Genomic DNA, 21,025 nt, shown 5'->3' with positions numbered 1-21,025 from the left:
TCACAATAACATTAAAAAGAAGGAGGTAACTGTTTCACATTCTACACTTTTCTAAATAAAGAGAACACAAGAATAGAGCAAACAGGGCTCTCTCAATTTGTAAGGGACTGAAGTAGAGAAAACAGGCAAGTAAGCAATGAGCATTTTATTCATTTCCTGATTCTTGACTATGTACTGAAAGAAAGACAAACTCATCTAAAGGCAGTCACATGTCAAAATCATAAAACAATGAGACTTCCATATTCCCCAGGAAGGGAAGGTCTTGCTACCTCCAAAAGAGTTAAAACTAAGCATTGGTTCTCTAACTGTACTATTTTAGCTTCTCTTTCTCTCTCTTTCTGTGTGTGTGTGTGTGTGTGTGTGCATGTATATGTGTGTGTTTTGAACTCAGAGGTAAGTATGAATGATCTGGAATCAGAGTCTATTCTTTGCATAATCTGGTTTTATCCAGAGGTACATGATAAAGTTATCACACCTGTGAAGAACTGAAAGTTTGTGTATCCTCTTCAAATACTCACATATTGACTGTTTTGAAAAGACTCATTTTAATCTGGCCAACACTGTAACATGTTACAGAGATCTCAGCTTGCAAAAAAATAGTCACAATAATAATAAGGAAAAACAAAAGAGTGTTGTCCTTTCATTGTAATGTGTTGGAAGAGATGTATGCTTTGAAATGAAGCATTTAATAAGAGAACTCTGAACACTGTGTCACTATGAGGAAGCCGTCTTATCTACAAGGGCCCTGTGTAGCCAGGTGCATTACTAGCTATTTCCAGAAACTTGGTGTCTGAATTGGAAATAACGTTAGAATTTTTTTTCTCTCAGAAGCTATAGTTTTCTCTCTTCTAATTACTAGTGAAATGTTGTATCAAAGCCAAACTTGTGATCTTTTCTTAAGTTGCAAATTCATTTCCATCCTGTGACATTGTATTTTTCTTTCTTCTTCTTTTTTTTTTTTTTTTTGAGATAGAGTCTCGCTCTGTCGCCCAAGCTAGAGTGCAGTGGCGCAATCTCGGCTCACTGCAAGCTCTGCCTCCCAGGTTCACGCCATTCTCCTGCCTCAGTCTCCCGAGTAGCTGGGACTACAGGCGCCCGCTACCATGCCTGGCTAATTTTTTGTATTTTTAGTAGAGACGGGGTTTCATCGTGTTAGCCAGGATGGTCTCGATCTCCTGACCTCGTGATCCGCCTGCCTCGGCCTCCTAAAGTGCTGGGATTACAGGCATGAGCCACCGCGCCCAGCCCGACATGGTATTTTTCATTTATCTTATTTAGAAGAACTGCCTTAGAAATCTCCCTCATGTTGATTTTGAATACTTTTCATTTTCTCCAAATCTTCTGAAAATACAGATTTGCATATTAACACAGCATATACCCCCTTTGCCTTGCATGTAGTTTGCCATTTGACGCTGCAAAATGGGATTGAATTGATCTTGTCCCTTGATGAGAGTTTTACTGACAGATTTCCTATGAGAGTTCGCTGCCCATTCTTTCTGCCTGGTCCAGCTCACTCGCTTCTTAATCCTTTGCTTTCTTGATTTCCCTAATGTCAAGCCCTCCCTGCTCACAATCACTCTGAAATCAAACTTGCTCTTAAATTTTTTGTTCTGATTTCAACTTCCTTGACTATCTGTCACATTTCTTAATGTTAGTCATTCCTTTTTTTACTTCCTTATCTCCTTTAAGAGCCCCTTATCACCTGCCTCACTTTAAATATAGAAATGCTCAAAAGTTGTGCATTGTCTTTTTTCTTTACACGCCTGCTTCCTTGATAGCCTAAGCCACTATCACCTTCCTCTGACTGCCTCCCCTAACTGTATATTTGGTTGCATTGTTTTTCACTCGTGTTGATGTACTTCAATTTTAATAAGTGGCTTCACCTCAAAGTGCCTTATTCCAAAAGGAGATCATTATCTGCTCACCTAAATTAACTCATAATCCTAAATTTCCCATTTTCATTTGTGACAACACAAGTTTTTTAGGGATCTAGGCTCAAACGCAAATGATATTTGATATCTCATTCTTTCTGGCCCTGAACATCTAGACAGTTGTGAAGTATTGCTAATTCTATATTGCAATATTATCTGAATTTTCCCCTTCTACATTTTCCACACTGGTTTACATTTTCCTTCTATCCCAAGGATCATTACAATGAGCTCCTCTTAGTCTCAGTGTTGCCTGCCACAAGAATCTTCCTTAAGTTGTGGCTTCGTGCCGGTGCCTGCTCACATCATTCATGGGTCTGGGGATCGACCTGCTCCACTTGCTGCACCTGCACTGGCACACACCACTGTGAGATCCTGAGTAGAGGCCTGTGCTGCCCACTACTGCCAGTGTTTATGCATGTCATCCAGGGGTCTGGGGATCAACCTGCGCCCTGCCCACCTGTGCACAACATTTGGGGGCTGAGGACATGCTTGCCCCACCATGGCCACCGCTGCCAGTGACTGCATGTGTCATCTGGGTCCAGACAGCAAGCTTGCCCTGCCCACTACCACTGACACCTATGCCTGAGTGCACTGTCCAGGGGCCTGGGGATTGATCTTCCTGCCCACTACAGCTGATGCCTGCATAAACCATCAGGGGAGTCTGAAGACACCCTCCCAACACTGCCACCAGCACATATGTGTGTTGTCTGGGGACCTGGAAATGGACCTGCTCCATCCACCACTGCCAGCACCCATGTGCACCATCCAGGGGCCTGAGAACAGGCTCACTCCACCCACTACAACCAGCACCCAAGTGCACTATCCAGTCTCCTAGAGATTGATCCACCCCACCTGCCACCACTGGTGCTCATGCATATAATCTGGGGACTTGAAGACAGGCCTACTCTGCCCACCATCACCAACAAGGGTACCCGAGGATTAGCCCACCTGGCACCTTTGTCCCTAGCACAGCCTCACCATAGTATCCATAAATAATTGCAGTGTAGACCACTGAGGAACTCATAGGATCACTGATGCTGATTACAGCCAGAGAAATCATACAGAGACTGCTGTGCCCACTCAGTCAAAGCCAAAGCACCCAACCAAACCAACACTATATATATATATATATATATATATATATATATAGTGTTGACTTTATATATATATATATATATATAGTGTTGACTTCATATATATATATATATATATATGAAAAACTCTCTCCCTACAAAAGACTGCCATACCAGATGCATAGATTTCATGTAATGACACACACACACACAAACACACAAAACATGTAAACATAAAACCTCCAAAAGAACTTATTAAGTCTCCATTAACAGATCTGAAAGAAAAGGAAATTTGTGAAATACCCAGAAAAGAATTCAAAATAATGATGTTCAGGAAAATTAGTGAGATACAAGAGAACACAAGTAAACAATACCAAAAAATCAGAAAAACAATTCATGATCTGAATGAGAAATTACACAAAGAGGTAGATATCATAGAAAAGAACCAGACAGAAATCCTGGAACTGAACAATTGAATGAATAAAATAAAAAATACAATTGAGTGCTTCAACAATAGACTAGATCAAGCAGAAGAAAGAATGTCTGAACTTGAAGACAGGCCTTTTGAAGAACACAGTCAGACAGAAAAAAAAAAAAAAAAAAAAAAAAACGAGGAAAGCCAACATTGACATATGCGACCCTATAAGGCAAAGAAATATTTGAATTCTGAGAGTTCTAGAAGCAGAAGAGGTGGCCAAAGGCACAGAAAACATATTTAATAAAACAATAGCTAAAAATCTCTCAAATCTTTCGAGAGATATAGATATTCAGATACAGAAAGCTAAAGAATCCCTAAATAGGTTCAATCCAAAAAGGCCTTCTCCAAAGCACATTAGAGTCAAACTGTCAAAGGTCAGACAAAGAGAAGATTCTAAAAACAAGAAGAGATAAGCATCAAGTCACATATAAGGAAGCCCTCATCATACTAACAGTAGATTTCTCAGCAGAAACTTTACAGGCCAGAAGAAAATGGGATGATGTTTTCACAGTGTTGAAAGAAAAAAACTGTCTGCCATAAAGTTTCTCAGACAAGCAAACTGAGGAATTCATTATGACTAGAATAACCCTACAAGAAATGCTTAAGGGAGTCCTATATCTGGAAGTGAAAGATGATCTTTACCATCACAAAAACACATGAACATATAAAACTCACTGGTAGGGCAGACACACAAATGAGAAATAGAAGGGATTCAAACTTTACCACTACAGAAAACCACCAAACTGCAATGATAAACATATGAGAAGAAGAAAGGAACAAAGGATATACAAAACACCCAGAAAACATTTAACAAAATGACAGGAATATGTCCTCACCTATCAATAACAGCCTTGAATGAAAAGAGATTAAATTCCCTACTTAGAAGATACCGACTGGATAAATGGATTAAAAACATCCCAACTATATGCTGCCTATACGAACACTCACTTCACTTGTAAAGATACATATAGACTGCGAGTGAAAGGACTGATAAAGATATTTCATGCAAATGGAATCCACAAGCCAGCAAAAGTAGCTATACTTATATCAGATAAAACAGGCTTTAAGTCAAAACCCATAAAAAGTGACGAAGAAGTTTATTATACAATGATAACGGTATCAATTTAATACAACAATTTTAAATATATATGTATGCAAGCCAGAGCACCCAGATATATAAAGCAAATATTATTAGACCTAAAGGGAGCAATAGATGCTAATATAATAATAGTTGGGAAATTCATCACCTCACTGTCAGCATTGGACTGATAATCTAGACAAAAATCAACAAGGAAACAATGGATTTAAATTACACTTTAGACCAAATGCACCTAACAGATATTTACAGAACATTTCATCCAACAGTGGCAGGAAACACATTCTTCTCACAAACACATGGAACATTCTCTAGGTCATGCTTGGCCACAAAACAAGCCTCAAAAAATTTTTAAAAATCAAAATCATATCAACTGTTTGTTTGTTTGTTTGAGACAGAGTCTTGCTCTGTTGCCCAGGCTTGAGCGCAGTGGTGAGATCTCGGCTCACTGCAACCTCTGCCTCCCGGGCTCAGGTGATTCTCCTGCCTCAGTCTCCTGAGTAGCTGGGATTACAGGCATGCACCACCATGCCTAGCTAATTTTTGTATTTTTAGTAGAGATGGGGTATCACCATGTTGGCCAGGCTGGTCTTGAACTCCTGACCTCAGGTGATGTGCCCACCTCAGTCTCCCAAAGTGCTAGGATTACAGGCATGAGCCACTGCGCTCAGCCCAAGTATTTTCACGCACTACAATGAAATAAAAGTAAAAATCAATAACAAGAGGAACTTTGGAAACTGTACAAATACATGAATATTAAACAACATGATTCTGAATGACCACTGGGTCAAGGAAGAAATTAACAAGGAAATCAAAAAGATTGAAACAAATGAAAATGAAAACACAACATAACAAAATTATACAGCAAAAGCAGTCCTAAGAGAGAAGTTTACAGCAATGAATTCCTACATGAAAAAAGTAGAAAGGTTTCAAATAAACAACCTAGCAATTTCAAATAAATAACCTTAAAGAACTGGAAAAGCAAGAACAAGCCAAACCCAAAGTTAGGAGAAGAAAAGAAATAATAAAGATTGGTGCAGGACTAAATGAAATGAAGACTTAAAAACAATACAAAAGATTAACAAAACAAAAAGTTGGCTATTTGAAAAGATGAACAAAATTGAAAGACCACTAGCTAGACTGACCAGGACAAGAGAGAAAACATAAATCATAAATGAAATCATATATGAAAAATGAGGCATTGAAATACAAATGATCATTAGAGACTATCATAAGCAACTATTAATACACACTAACAAATTGGAAAACCTAGAGGAAAAGGATCAGTTCCTGGGCACATACAACCTACCAAGATTGAATCTGAATAGATCAATAATACAGAATGAGATGGAGTCACAATAAAAAGTCTTCCCACAAAGAAAGCCCAGGACGGAATGGCTTTACTGCTGAATTCTACCAACCTTGCAAAGAAGAATACCAATTCTTCTCAAAGTATTTCAAAAGGTGAAGGTAAGAGAATTCTTCCTAACTCATTCTATGGAGCCAGAATTATCCTGATACCAAAACCAGAGAAAGACACAACAAAAAAGAAAACTACAGGCCAACGTGCCTGGTGAACATAAATGCAAAACTCCTCAACAAAATACAAGCAAGCCAAATCCAACAACTCATCAGAAAGATAATACGTCATGAACAAGTGGAATTTATTTCAGAGATACAAGTATGGTTCAACATACATAAATCAATGAATGTGATATAGCACATCAACAGAATGAATGTCCAAAACCACATGATCATATCAACAGATACAGAAAAAGTATTTCATAAAATTTAACATCACCTCATAATAAAAATTTTCAAAAATTAGGCATAGAAGGGACATAACTCAACATAATAAAGGACATATATGGCAAACCAACAGCTAACATCATACTGAATGGGCAGAAACTGATAGCCTTTCCTCTAAGAACTGGAAAAAGACAAGTATGTTTACTTTCACCACTTCTTTTTTTTTTTTTTTTTTGAGAGAGAGTCTAGCTCTGTCGCCCAGGCTGGAGTGCAGTGGTGTGATCTCGGCTCACTGCAACCTCCAGCTCCTAGGTTCAAGTGATTCTCCTGCCTCAGCCTCCCAAGTAGCTGGGATTACAGGTGCTCGCCACCATGCCCAACTAATTTTTGTATTTTTAGTAGAGACGGGGTTTCACTGTGTTGGCCAGGCTGCTTTCAAACTCCTGACCTCATGATCCACCTGCCTTGGCCTCCCCAAGTGCTGGGATTACAGGCGTGAGCCACTGCGCCCAGCCTCCCCACTCTTATTCAATATAGTACCGGAAGTCCTAGCCAGGGCAATCAGGCAAGAGAAAGAAATAAAAGGCATCCAAACTGGAAAAGAAGTAAACTGCCCCTCTTTGCAGACAACATGATCACATATAGAGAAAAACATAAAGACTTTACCAAAAAACTCTTAGAGCTGATAAATGAATTCAGTAAAGTTACAGAATACAAAATCAACACATAAAAATCAGTAGCATTTATATAAACCAAACACAAACTGGCTGAAAATGACATGAAGCTGTCCCATCTACAATAGTTACACCCCACCCCCAAAATACCTAGGAATGAATTCAAACAAGGAGGTGAAAAACTTCTACAATGGAAAGTACAAAACACTGATACAAGAAATTGAAGAGGACAAAAACAAATGGAAAGACATCTCATGCTCATGGATTGGAAGAATAATATTGTTAAAATGACCACATTACCCAAAGCAATGTACAGATTCAATGCAATCCCTAAGGCAATAACAATGACATTCTTCAGAAAAGTAGAAAAACAATCCTAAAATTTGCATAGAACCACAAAGACCCCAAATAGCCAAAGCAATCCTGAGCAAAAAGAATAAAGCTGGAAGCATCAACTATCTGACTTCAAAATATACTATAAAGCTATAGTAACCAAAACAGCATGGTATTAGTATAAAAATGAACACAGGCCAGTGAAAGAGAATAGAGAATGCAGAAATAAATCCAGGCATTTACACTCAACAGATTTTTGACCAAGGTACCAAGAACATACATTGGGGAAATTATAGCTTCTTCAATAAATGGTTCTGGGAACTGCATACTTATATGCAGAAGAATAAAACTAGATCCCCAGCTCTCACCATATACAAAGGTCATTAAATTGAACTAAATGAATTAAAGACTTAAACGTAAGACCTGAAACTATAAAACTACTAGAAGAACACATTTGGGAAATGCTTCAGGACACTGGCCTAGGCAAAGATTTTATAGCCACTCTTTAAAAGCACAGGGAACAAAAACAAAAATATACAAATGGGACTATGTTAAACTAAAAAGCTTCTGCAAAGCAAAGGAAACAATCACAGATTGAAGAGTGAAGTTGTCGAATGGGAGAAAATATTTACAAACTATTCATCCAACAAGGGACTAATATACAGAATATACAAAGAACTCAAACAACTCAACAGCAAATAACCAAATAATCACATTAAGAAGTGGTCAAAGGATTAAATAAATATTTCTCAAAAGAAAACACACAAATGGCAACAGGTATATGAAAAAATGCTCAACATCCTAATCATTAAGGAAATAAAAATCAAAACTGCAGTGAGACATCATCTCACCTCAGAATGGCTACCATCAAAGAGACAAAAACTAATGAAGGCTGATGAGGATGTGGAGAAAAGGGAACTCTTACACACTGTTAGTGGGAATGTAAATTAGTACAGCCATTGTGGAAAACAGTATAGAGATGTCTCATAAAACTGACCCAGCAATGCCACTCCTGTGCATTTTTTCAAGGAAAATAAGTATATCAAACAAATACCTGCACTTTCATGTTTACTATAGCATTATTCACAATATCCATTATATGGAATCAACCTAAGTGTCCATAAATGAATGAATAAAGAAAATATGTTGTGTATATATACACAGTGGAATACTAAAATGAAATCCTGTCATTTGCAGCAAGATGAATGGATCTAGAGATCATTATGTTAGGTAAAATAAGCCAGGCACAGGAAGACAAATACTATATGTTCTCACTCATATATGGGAGCTAAAAAAGTTGATCTCATGGAGGTAGAGAGTAGAATGATGGATACTAGAGGCTGAGAAAAATGAGCAAAGAGGGATGGAGAGATTAAAGGATACAAACATACAGTTAGATGGAAGAACTCAGTTCTAGTGTTAGACAGCACAGTAGGCTGAACACAGTTAATAATAATTTATTGTATATTTCAGAATAGCTAGAAGAGTTGAAATGTTCCCATCACAAAAATATGATATATGTTTGAGGTGATGAATATGCTAATTATCCCAATTTAATCATTACATATTGCATGCATGTATTAAAACATCACTTGTACCCTGTGAATATGAACAATGATTATGTATCAATTTTTAAAATTGTTGAAAGTGTGGCCTTGACCATGGCACATTCCTTGCTCAAAAACATTCAATGGCTCCCCATTCTCCAACAATGTAGGAGCTAATACTTCAGACTTGCACAGAAGCACACATAGCTTCTAGATTCATGTCCCAACACCCTAGGTACACCTCATATTGTGATAAATTAACACTAGCATGTTTTTGTTTCTGTACTATCCATGTCTTCTCATTTTGCCAATCCTCTTCCATTCATCTGAAATATCCTTCCTGGTTATATCTATTTCTGGAAATCTTATTCATCCTATTAGGTCCAGCTCACTTTCTTCATAAGCCTTTCCTGACCCCACTGGACCACACACCTGCCATTTTTCCTATTTTGTTTCCTATTCTGCCTTTTACTATTGCATTTGTGTACTTTATTGATCAGAAGTATATCATCAGAAGATGGGAGCTTGATTCCCAGTCTAACTGACATACTTAGGGCAAGCCCATAACCCCTTTGAGCCTTGGTTTCTTCATTAATTAGATACATATAATATTTTAGTATAACAGTGATTAAGATTTGGGGATCTGGCGGCAGATAGACTTGGATGTGAGTTTTAACTTTTGCACTGCAATAATGCTTGTAGTGCCCTTACCTATAAAATGGAGATGTGAAAATGATCTACCAGCTATGCTAAGGGTTAAATGAGACAATGTGGAAAACTCTTAGCATAGTGCTTGGCACACAGTAAATGGTTACTAAATATTGCCATCACTAGGATTGTCATTAATTCCTTCATAAGATTATGATAAACATGTGAAGTAGGACAAAAGCACTCCGATAGCATCAAGGTCCCTACAAACATAGGTTATGATCAACTCTGTAAACGTCGGCTGGAATACAGGATAGGGCAGCAGTTATGGGATCTGTATTCAAATCAGAATGCAGAATGCAGACATGCATGCTGCTATAAACCACAATAGACTATGTAAATATAAAACACGATCATTAGGTCAGACTCTGTTCCATCTTTATCTTTGAATCTTCTGAGATGCTATGGCACAGTGGAAAGAGGAGAGCCTGGGGTTTTATAAATGCCAGAGCAACAAACTCTGAGTCTCAGGGTTTTTATCTGTAAACGACAGCTAACCACATCCATTGCAGATATTAAACAGGGTGATTATTAAATTCTTACAATAGTATTTGGCATAAAACAGCTACTCCATAAAGATTTATTTCCCTTATTTCCTCCTTTTCCCAAAAGTGCCTCACATCTAGTATGTATTTAGCAAATATTTGTTGAAGCTAATTAAACTTGAAAATACTAAGAGTATTTGCCCAGAATAAGTGTATTTGTCACAGGAGGATTGGCACCTTGTCTACTATCCGACTGACTCCTGGAGAAGCCAAAGTAGTCCCTAAGATTTATTTTTTATTTTTAAATAAATTGTATTGATTTGAAAATAAAAACGTTTTATAAAATCTAGGTTGTATAAGAAAGCTTGTTTTTTGAAGGAGAGACATAAATCAAAGCAAGAATTAAAAGGAAACAATATACTGGCATTCCAGAGTAGCTCCAAAGCCTCTTGCTATGTAATGGCCAGATGTAGAGCAAGGCAATTTTCTCTGTTTTTCTATGTGAATCCAGCAAACCAAACCTCAAAGCAAATGTTCTTTCCTGTATAGGCAAATCATAACAATGTACTGAGAGATTGCTGCATCCTAAGTGTTTCACATGTGATAATTCATCTAATCCCCAAACTGCCCCATGAGGTAGATACTACCATCCCCATATCAGACATTGCGAAAATAAGGCACAGAGAGTTTAAGTGTGTTGTCCAGGGTCACACAGCTAATAAGTGGCAGAGCCAGGTTTGGAATCTTAGTTCTAGAGAACCTTCTCGTAACTGTTACATACAAAGGATATATTTTGTGACATATTTTAGAAAGCACTAATGTAGTGGTTACACCGACCATAGCTGAACATCTCAATTGTTATGGATTGATATATGGATGCAAATTCCCATTTGCCATCAAGCCCTACTGAATCAAATTCTCCTGGTGAGGTCTGGCTGTGGGTACTTTCAGAAGCAACAGTGGAAACGATGTAAGGGTGGAGGAGAATGGCCCTAAAGCTTGGCATGCTGAGGCTAGAGTGAGAAGAGTCTGTGGCCACAATATCTCTCTGAAGGTGGTTCTGATAGTCCCATTTCCTCTTGTGGGCTTCCCCTAGAAACATGAAGGCATCTGAAATCTAGACCAACTTACCGCATGCCCGCATCCTCTCAATTTGCAATAGTCAGGCACTCTGTAGCACTTGTAAGGGACTGAAGTCACAGTGCACAGAGTAAAAGGCCACCTTGGGCACTCTTATTATGCCCACATAAACCTTCTACTACAGTTTGTACCAGCCAAAAAGGCCATGCCAGGTCCCTGCGAAATTCGCAGAATTCAGAAACTGACTACAGATGCTGTTAAGGTGTACTTCTACAGAGGGTTGCCACCAAACAATCCCCCTCCTTGACTGTCTTTTTAGCTAGATGGCTCTGTATGCTTTTCTGCTGGTTTGGGTGCTTTTTTTCTCCTTAGGGGGTGGGGAGCAAAACTGGAAAGGGTACTCATTTCTATATTGCTGCTTGCTGCTACAAAGGGGCAAAGTTGAGGGTAACTGCCAACAGCTTCCCCTTTCTCTTCTTTTTGTTCACTGCATCTGTCTGGACCAATGCACAAGGAAAAAAGGCAGCCAGAATGGCCCTCCAAAGTTACACTCTGATTTAAAGCTGATAAAGGATGTGTTTTCCACAGCTTAAGAGAAAAATATATTATAAAGTACCTAAGCAATTAAACAAATGTTATTTGTAAACATCTGCCGTCCAGCACTGTTGCCTGTGTTCAAACAAAGCCTCACAGTCTCTTTGGCAAGCCAGAGTGAGAAAAGCTGGGTGCCATTTGCTGAATGAACTCTTCCAGATTACAATTCTGTGGCCTGGGGGAATTAATTCAAATCCACATTGGGAAATTAATTCCCAGAGAGGCAGCTAGTCCCTAAAAGAACAACCAAAGAAACAAGGACCTAGAATAAAGTTGGCAGCAATTCAACAAGCATTTTATTAACCTCTACTAAACCATATTTATTATTTACGGCCAAATCACAGAATCCTGAAGTTAGAGACTCCAAGGAGAAAATGACACTCCTGGCTGAGAATGACTTCTGTCTCAGCGCCAGTGCATCTTCTCCAGTTCCTCCAATTGATACTTGTGAAGATGCACCTAAAGATGGAAACTCAGTAGTAACAATGCCCAAAATGCATAATCTGGAAGGAAAAATACCACTAGTACCTAAAAATGCAGACTCCAGATTTGAATTCTGGCTCCACTACCGAATAGCTGGTGACCTTAATTTTCTTACCTGTAAAATAGAGATAATAAGGGATGATTTCATAGTCCTGAGGATTTGAGGAGGTAATGCCTGTAAGGCTCGCAGTACCATGCATGGCATTTAATAAGAAAGTCAGTAAATGTCAGCTACTAGTAGTATAGTTTCATGGTGGTTGTTGTCATTATAAAACAGGATTTTCCCCATTGTCCTGGAATTGCAGCAAATGCATAAACTGATGGCACAAAATGTTCTAGGTTTATGGCAAGGTGCTGGTTTCCATATTCCCCAACGCCAACCCCAGCCATCCTATTAAAATAAAGGAAAAACTGGCAAAGATGTGTTGCCTGTGAGTGAATATTCGTAAGAAGAGGCTATAACCTCCCTTTTCCCATGGGGGAGGATACCTGATGCTTCTTCTCCTCAAAGCTAAGGGAGAAAGACCCTAGAAGAAATTCTAGCTAAGTTCTGTAGGTTCCCCAAACCCTTGCTTTTCATTAACCAAGAGATTAATGATCATCTTTCCCCTGAAAGCTGGTAAGGCACCAGGCCTGTTGAGTATGTGTTGTATTGTTTGGTCTTGGAGAAATTAGTGAGGAAGAGATGGTGGAGTTGAGAGAGTTAGCTGAGAAGCTGCTTACATTTCCACTGTTTTCATAGAAAGAATAAAATTTCCACGGGCTGGGTGGATACCACCTAGGGGTGGCTGAACATTTTTCATTTCACCTATACCTCAATAGAGCCTCACCTACCATGCAAAAGCATCCCAGCTACAATATGTTGCCGGGTGGACTGTCTTTCACTGGAGTCAAAGGAGAGGAAAGAGGTCAAGTGGAAGCCTGATGCCTCAAATCAAGGGATCTGCAGAGGGGAGTATCTTTTGTCTCTCCCAGGGTTCTCCAGAGAGACGATTAAAGAGCCAGTAAGAGAAAACTAACCACACAGAAGATGTCAACAGTCAGCTGGTACCGGCAAGAGAAGCAGGAACAACCAATAGGGAAGAACCTGGCTCTTGTCCTTTGGCCTCTTCCTCTTTCCTACTTGAATCTCTGCATAAGAAAGCAGCTCTGGAGTCTCAACTCTAGCCTGACTCAGGTGTAGGAGTGAAATAGGGCTTTGAATTGTACAAAAGATTAAAATTAGGACGGGTGCGGTGGCTCATGCCTGTAATCCCAGCGCTTTGGGAGGCCGAGGTGGGTGGATCACCTGAGGTCAGGAGTTCGAGACCAGCCTGGCCAACATGGTGAAACCCCTTCTCTGCTAAAAATACAAAAATCAGCTGGGCGTGGTGGCAGGTGCCTGTAATCCCAGCTACTCGGGAAGCTGAGGCAGGAGAATCGCTTGAACCCAGGAGGCGGAGGTTGCAGTGAGCCAAGATTGCGCCACTGCACTCCAGCCTGGGTGACAAGAGCAAAACTCTGTCTCAAAAAAAAAAAAAAAAAAAAAAAAAAATTAAAATTAAACATGAGCAAGGCTTAACTATCAGAATAAATGTTTTGATAAACAAAAGTGACTGAAAAACATTACAGAATCTAAGCAAAATGTCATTAAGGGAGCCAGCATCCAGGAGCGCAAATGGAAGTTAACAGGGCACAATTATTTACAAAAAAATCTTTATATCTTTGCTCCAGTGGGTTGAGATTCCTCAGTAAAGTATAGATGATGATGGTGGTGGTAATGATGATGACGATTAGTTATAAGGCTGACGGAACAAGATCTTTTAAAAAGTATCTACAGAGGCTTCAATTCACAATCAACTCTGGCTTTATTTCATGCAACAGAAGCAGCCTGAGAAAAAGCATAAAGGATTCCATATGTTTCCACAATGACCCCACTGACTCAGATGATCAAGCCAACATCAATGAGGAAAACGGGGTACTATCCCTCGTGACCCACGAGAAATTGCTCTATAAAAACAAATTTATCCTATAGCAGTCCTCCTCATCATCCTCTTGCAACCAAGCAGGTAATACAATGAAAATACAAAAAAAAAATTTCTGGCTCATAAATTAGAGAAGAAGCTGTGATGCTGTATGACATCTGCAGCACACATTCACAAAGCACTGGGGTAGGGGTCAATGAATGAGCCTCAACAGAAGTGCTCTCTAGTCACTGTACTTCTCCATGCCCTCTCTTGGCTCAAACTGCCAGAGATAAACACATAGTGAAGAAAAGGAGAGGCAATTGCAACTGCATTACTGTTTGAAAAGTAATGGAAGCTCCTGTAACAATGAAAGAATTGGACAAAATGTATGAAACAACCATTCTCACACATTGTCTGACAGGTGGTACAGTACTACTACAATCGCTGAAAAAAGGAAAATAAATGAGGTGACTCCTGAAATTCCCTTAGATTTCTGTTTGCAGTCACTTGGTAGACCATTGCGTAAGAGGGGAATCCAAGCATAGTAGTGGTTTCACTTAAGTGAAGAGGCGGAGGCTGGAGTTTTCAGGGCACATAACCACAAAGGAATGTATCCTGCAGAGCAAAAGTTTCAGGAATCTTCACGAGATCTCCAAGACTGTTGTTGGATACAGAGCCACACTTGAGTAGGATGAGACTGCAAGGCTGAACAAAAAAAATTATTGGGAAATTGGGAGCTGAACAATTTTCAGAGTTCACACAGGGTTGGAGACATTCAAACTGAACACATGCCTTAGTTCTAGGATAAAACTAAAACTAAGTTTTATTATACTTGAAGTAGCATAGCCTTTTCAACAAAAGTTAAAAACAAGTCTCAGAATGATCAAGCTGATTTGCAAGTAATTCAACTATCAAAACAAAGTCCAATACTTTTAAAGGAAAGCACAAAAGCAGTCACTCCAAAATGCTAAATTAAAACAATCCAGCATCCAACTAAACCTTACTAAATATGGGAAGAAGCAAGGATATGTGACCATGATGAGGAAGAAAGTTAGTCAATAAAAACAGATGCAAAAATGACAGATGATGGAATTAACAGACAAGGAGCTTAAAACACAGCTGTTATAACCATGTTTAAGAATTTAAAGAAAAACATGTATATAATTAAAGGAGAAATGAATGATATAAAGAAAAACTAAATATGACTTCTGGAGATGAAAAATACAATATCTAAAATGAAAATTTCACGGTTAGCAGTAGGGTTAGTAGCAGATTAGACACTGCAGAGGAAAAGAGAGTGAACATGAAACATAGAAACTATTCAAACAAAAGGACAGGCAGAACAAAAGCCTTGAAAAATATGAACTGAGTCTTAGTAAGTTAGGGGACAATACTAAGTGATATTACATGTGCTTAGAAGTAAGGAATTGGACAAAATATTTGAAGTTATAATGACCAAAGTTTTCCAAATCTGATGAAAATAATCGACTCACAAATTTAAACTGAAGTAGACAATCACAATGAAAACCACACCAAGACACATCATAATTAAACTACTAAAAATCAGAGATAATGGGACTATTTTTAAAATGGAGAAAAATGACATATTGAATAAAAGAAAAAAATTTCACAGACTTCTCACCAGAAAATATAAATACCAGAAAATAATAGAATGGAAGGGGCTGAATGTGGGGAGGGGACAAACTCCACCAACCTCAAATTCTATATTCAACAAAAATATGCTTCAGAAATGAGGGTGAAAGAAAAATTTTTCAGACAAACAGATGCTGAGCAAATTTATCATCAGCAAGCCTGAATCACAAGAAATGTAAAAGGAAATTCTCAGACAGAAGGATAAAGATGCTACATGAAAACTAGGATCTACAAAAGGAACGAAGAGCACCAGAAATGATAAACATATGGGGAAATTTGAAAGATATTTTTCCCACTTTTAAATTCTTTAAAAAGATAACTGACTGGCAAAAGAAAAGTAATAATAAGGTACCAGGAAGTTTATAACACATATATCAGAAAAATACACAACAACAATATGCAACAGGACAAAGGGGGAAATAGAAGCAAAATGTTGTGTGTTTTTACATTATACTTGATGTAGCATAGTAATATCTAAAGGTAGTCTGTGATATGGCATATTGTAATTCTAACAGAAACCATTAAAAATTAAAAGAGATATACCTAGTAAACCAATAGTGGGAATAAAATGGGGTTAAAGAAAATACTGAGTTACTCCAAAAAAGGCAGGAAAAGGGAACAAAGAACAGATAGAATGCTATAATTTGAATGTTTCTGTCCCTTCCAAAATTCATGTTGATATATAATCCCTAACATAATGGCATTAAGAGGTGTGACCTTTAGGAGATTATTAGGTCATGAGAGACCTGCCCTCATGAATGGATTAGTGCCTTATTAGAGGATTGAGGGAGTAAATTTGTTCCCTTTTAGCACTTTTGTCCCTTCTGCCACTGAGAATGCAACAAGAAGGTCATCAAACTCTGAACCTGCTGGAGCCCTGATCTTAGACTTTCCAGCCACCAGGTCTATAAATACATTTCTGTTCTTTATATATTCTCCAGTCTCAGGTATTTTGTGATAGCAGCAGACATGAGACAAATAGTAAACAAATAGCAAGATGACAGATTTAAACACAATTATAATGAAGTTATATGAAATGTAAATGGCTTAAGTCAGCAGTTCTAAAACTGTGGTCCATGATCCCTTCATACAAATTGAGACATAACATCAGTCTTTACTAGTAATCATTGTATTGTCCATCATGAAAACTACAAGAAAAAAGCCAATTTCACACACAAAAATACTTCATGAAATAGTAAAAGTTATTGACATTAAATTATAACCTTTCAGTATATCTCTTATAAAATATTATTCTATCTCTAGTAATATTTCTTAGCTTAAAAATCTATTTTGCCTGATATCAAGGTAGCTATTCTAGCTCTTATGATTATTGCTTGCATATGTTTTTTAATTTTCTTATTTTCAACCTATTTATGTCTGAATCTAAATTTTATCTTACAGACATATAGTTGGATCTTGCTTTTTATACAGTCTGAAAATGTTTGCCTTTTTATTGAGGTTTTTTACTCCATTTACATTAAAGTATTATTGGTACAATTGGATGTCTGCATGCCATTTTACAATTAGTTTTCTGTGTCTTATATTTTTTTCTCTGTTCCTTCCTTCCTGCTTTTATTAAACATCTATTTTTAGTGTACCATTTTAATTCCTCTATTGATTTTAAGCATATTTTATTGGCTTATTTTCTTATCAGTTAGTGTAACAATTAGAATGTCCATTGTAACTCATTACAATCTATTCTGGATTTATACTTATTTAATTCAGTAAAATACAGTAACTTTGTTTTGATATAATTCCATTTCCTTCCTTCCTCTTTCTCTTTTAAAATATATACATTTATACATATTTACTGCTTCATGAAGGATTTTCTTAAGCGATATTGACTTGTACATGTATTTTCTGTTATAAACCCAAGAGTACAGTATACAGTCAGGACCATATAGCAATTATAAATCTATACACACCTAACAACAGCACTCTAAAATACATAAAGCAAAACCTGAAAGAATTAAAAGAAGAAATAACAATTCAACAATATTTAAAGATTTCAATACCCCATTCTCAATAATTGACAGAAAATCTAAACAGAAAAGCAGTGAGGATATAAAAGACTTCAACAAACACATCAACCAACTGCCCTAACTGACATTTATAGAATACTGTAACCTATTACTATCAGAATACATGTTCTTCCCAAGCACATATGAAAAATTGTTCAAGATACATCATATGCTAATCCATAAAATAAATCCTAACAAATTAAAATAACTGAACTCATACAAAGTGTGTTTTCCAGCCACAATGAAATTAAATTAGAAATCAACAGCAGAAACAAATTTGAGAAATCTCCACATTCGGAAATTAGACAACATACTTCTAAACAATCCATGATCAAACAACAGATCAAATGGGAAATTAAGATAGTTTTAATTGAATAAAAAGGAACAAAGCATACCAAAATTTACGTGGTACAGCTAAAGTAGTAAAGGGGGGGCAATTTATAGCTTTAAAAATCTATATTAGAAAAAATAATGGTTTCAACCCAGTAACTTAAGCTTCCATCTCAAAAAGTAAACTCAAAGCAAGTAGAAAAAAAGAAATAGGGAGGAAGTTAGAAACTATAGTACAAATAAAGGAAATGGAAAATGACAACAATAAAGAAAATCAAGATAAAAGTATGTATTTTAAACAGATTAACAAAATTGACAAATCTTTAAGTACACTAACTAAACAAAACAAAAAAAGAAGATAGGTTACCAAAATTAGGAATGAAAGAGAGGACATCACTACTGACACTAAAAAAATTGAAAGGATTTTAAGGGACTACTATGAACAATTTTATGTCAACATATTAGATAACGTGGACAAAATAGACAAATTCCTAGAAAAAAACATAAATTTCCAAAACAGGCTTAACAAGAAATACAAAATCTGAATAGCTCTTCCCCACCCTGTGCTGGCCAGATGTCACACCCTACTCAGTGGTGGTGAGTGGGACGATGACAGTGGACTGGGCTGGGCAGGCAACCGTCATGACACACGACACAATGTTTGCTCAAGGATTAAAGAGGAAATGCGTGGACTACAAGGAAGACATGGAAGGAGCCCTGATCAGCTTTGAGACTGTCCCTTCCTATAATCTGCAACGACAGTCACTTCTGGACACGTCCCTAGTTAAGCTACAGCTCTGCCACATGCTGGTCCAGCCCAACCTCTGCCACTGGGTCCTCATAACCAACACTGTCCTGCAGATTCAAGAGAGACGACCCAGGATGGAAAATGGTGGATGGCGGTGCCCCAGGGTGAGGGGCAAGTGCTTCTAGACCACCTGCTCTCCACAGAGATCCTGAGCCACTAAGTGGGAAGAGCTCCCTGAGCCACTAGCTGGGAGCAGGAGGGGATGTACCTTGTTCCCAGCTTGGGAGACAGCTTGGGGAAACAGGGCCTAGTTTCTGAACTTTCCCTGGTCACCTCAGCACAGTAATCGAGGAACCCACAGAGCAGCATCTAAGAAATGGATAGCCCTCAAGCAAATAGAGGAAGTTTTCAAAAATTGCTAGATAAGTTATTTGAAAATCTGGAGAATAAAAACCCCAGTTCCACGGAAAAGTTTTTTTCAGATGTAGATAGTTCCTACTATGGCCTGCACATGGTGCAATGGGCATGGTGAGCAGCACCAACAAGGATCAAATAATCCTAAAATTCATATGAAAATACAAGGGACCTAGCATAGGTAAAATAATTTTGAAAGAAAAGAACAAAGCTGGATGGTTTATACTACCTGAACTCAAAACTTACTATAAAGCTACAGAGTGGTATTGCTATAAGGATAAGAACAAGAGAACATAATTCACATGCTAGAAATAAGCATTAAATTTATGATCAATTGATTATCAATAAATTTGCCAAAACAATTCAATAGGGAAAGACAGTCTTTTCAGCCAATGGTACTGACACAATCGGATTATCTATATGTAACAAAGAAAACTTAGACCCTCACTTCACAGTATACATAAAAATTAACTCAAAATGGATCACAGTAGATATAAATGTAAAACCTAAAACTATGAAACTTCTAGATAAAAACCTGCATGACCTTGGGTTAAGCAAAGAGCTCTTAGATAGTACCAAAAGCAGGATCACTTTTAAAAATGATAAATTGGAATTCATCAAAATCAAAAATTTTGTGCTTCAAAGGATATCATTAAGAAAATTAAAGGACAAGCCACAAACTAAAAGAAAATATTTGCAAATCATATATCTGATAAAGCCCTTGTATCCAGAACACATAATTATTATAACAATAAGTAAACAATTTAATAAGTGGGCAAAAATTCTGAATAGACAGTTTATCAGAGAAGATATCCAAATGATTAATAAACATACACATAAAAATATGTTCAACATCACTAGCCATTTGAGAATGTCAAAACCACAATGAAATGCCACTAGATATTAACTTGGATGGCTATAATAAAAAAGATAAGTCATTAGTACAGATGTAGAAAACTGAAACCCTCATACATTTCTAGTAGTCAGGTAAAATGTGACATATACTTTTAAAACTAGTTAATAGTTTATTAAAAAATTAAATATAAATTTACCATTCAATGCAGATTTCCACTTTTAGGTATCTACCCCAGATAAATAAAACATATGTCCACACACTTTTATGTAAATTCAAAACAGTATTACTCATAATAGCCAAAAACTGAAAGCAATCCGCATGTTCATCAACTGACGAATGGACAAGCAAAATGTGGCGTATTCATAAGATGGAGTTCTGTTCAACAATAAAAAGGCATAGATTACGGACACATGGTACAACATAGATGAACCTCAAAAACATTACATTAAGTGAAAAGAGTCAGACATAAAAGACTACATAATATATGATTCCATTTATAGTAACTGCCTAGAAAAATCAAATCTATAAAAGCGTATTAGTGGTTGCCAGAGTCTAAGGGGTCTTTCTAAGGTGATGGAAATGCTCTAAAACTGAATTTTGGTGAAGGTTACACAACTATACATTTACCACAAAATATTCAATTGTGCACAATACAACAGGTGAATTTTAAGGCATGTAAGTAACAAACAGGAAGAAAATATAAATACATCTGACAAAGGAATGGTATCCAGAATATATAAAAAACCCTTTTGACTCAGTAAGAAGACAACCCAATTAAAAATAGTCAAAAGATTTGAAAGCACATCTCCATTGGCTGCAAATGCCA

General features: G+C 37.3%; 1 long non-coding RNA gene across 1 annotated transcript; it reads right to left on the bottom strand.

Moving 5' to 3' along the window:
* Positions 1 to 14,059: 14,059 nt before the first annotated feature.
* LOC134731467 (uncharacterized) lies at positions 14,060 to 20,074 on the bottom strand. Its single transcript, XR_010113766.1, has 2 exons — positions 17,756 to 20,074; positions 14,060 to 14,882 (listed from the first exon to the last, which is right to left on the bottom strand). It is a non-coding gene; the product is annotated as an uncharacterized lncRNA (long non-coding RNA).
* Positions 20,075 to 21,025: the final 951 nt, after the last annotated feature.

This window comes from Symphalangus syndactylus, chromosome 9, assembly GCF_028878055.3.
Source record: "Symphalangus syndactylus isolate Jambi chromosome 9, NHGRI_mSymSyn1-v2.1_pri, whole genome shotgun sequence".
Classification (NCBI taxonomy): domain Eukaryota; kingdom Metazoa; phylum Chordata; class Mammalia; order Primates; family Hylobatidae; genus Symphalangus; species Symphalangus syndactylus.
Note: the sequence above shows the minus strand (reverse complement) of the source record. Positions and strands in the feature narration are given on the sequence as shown.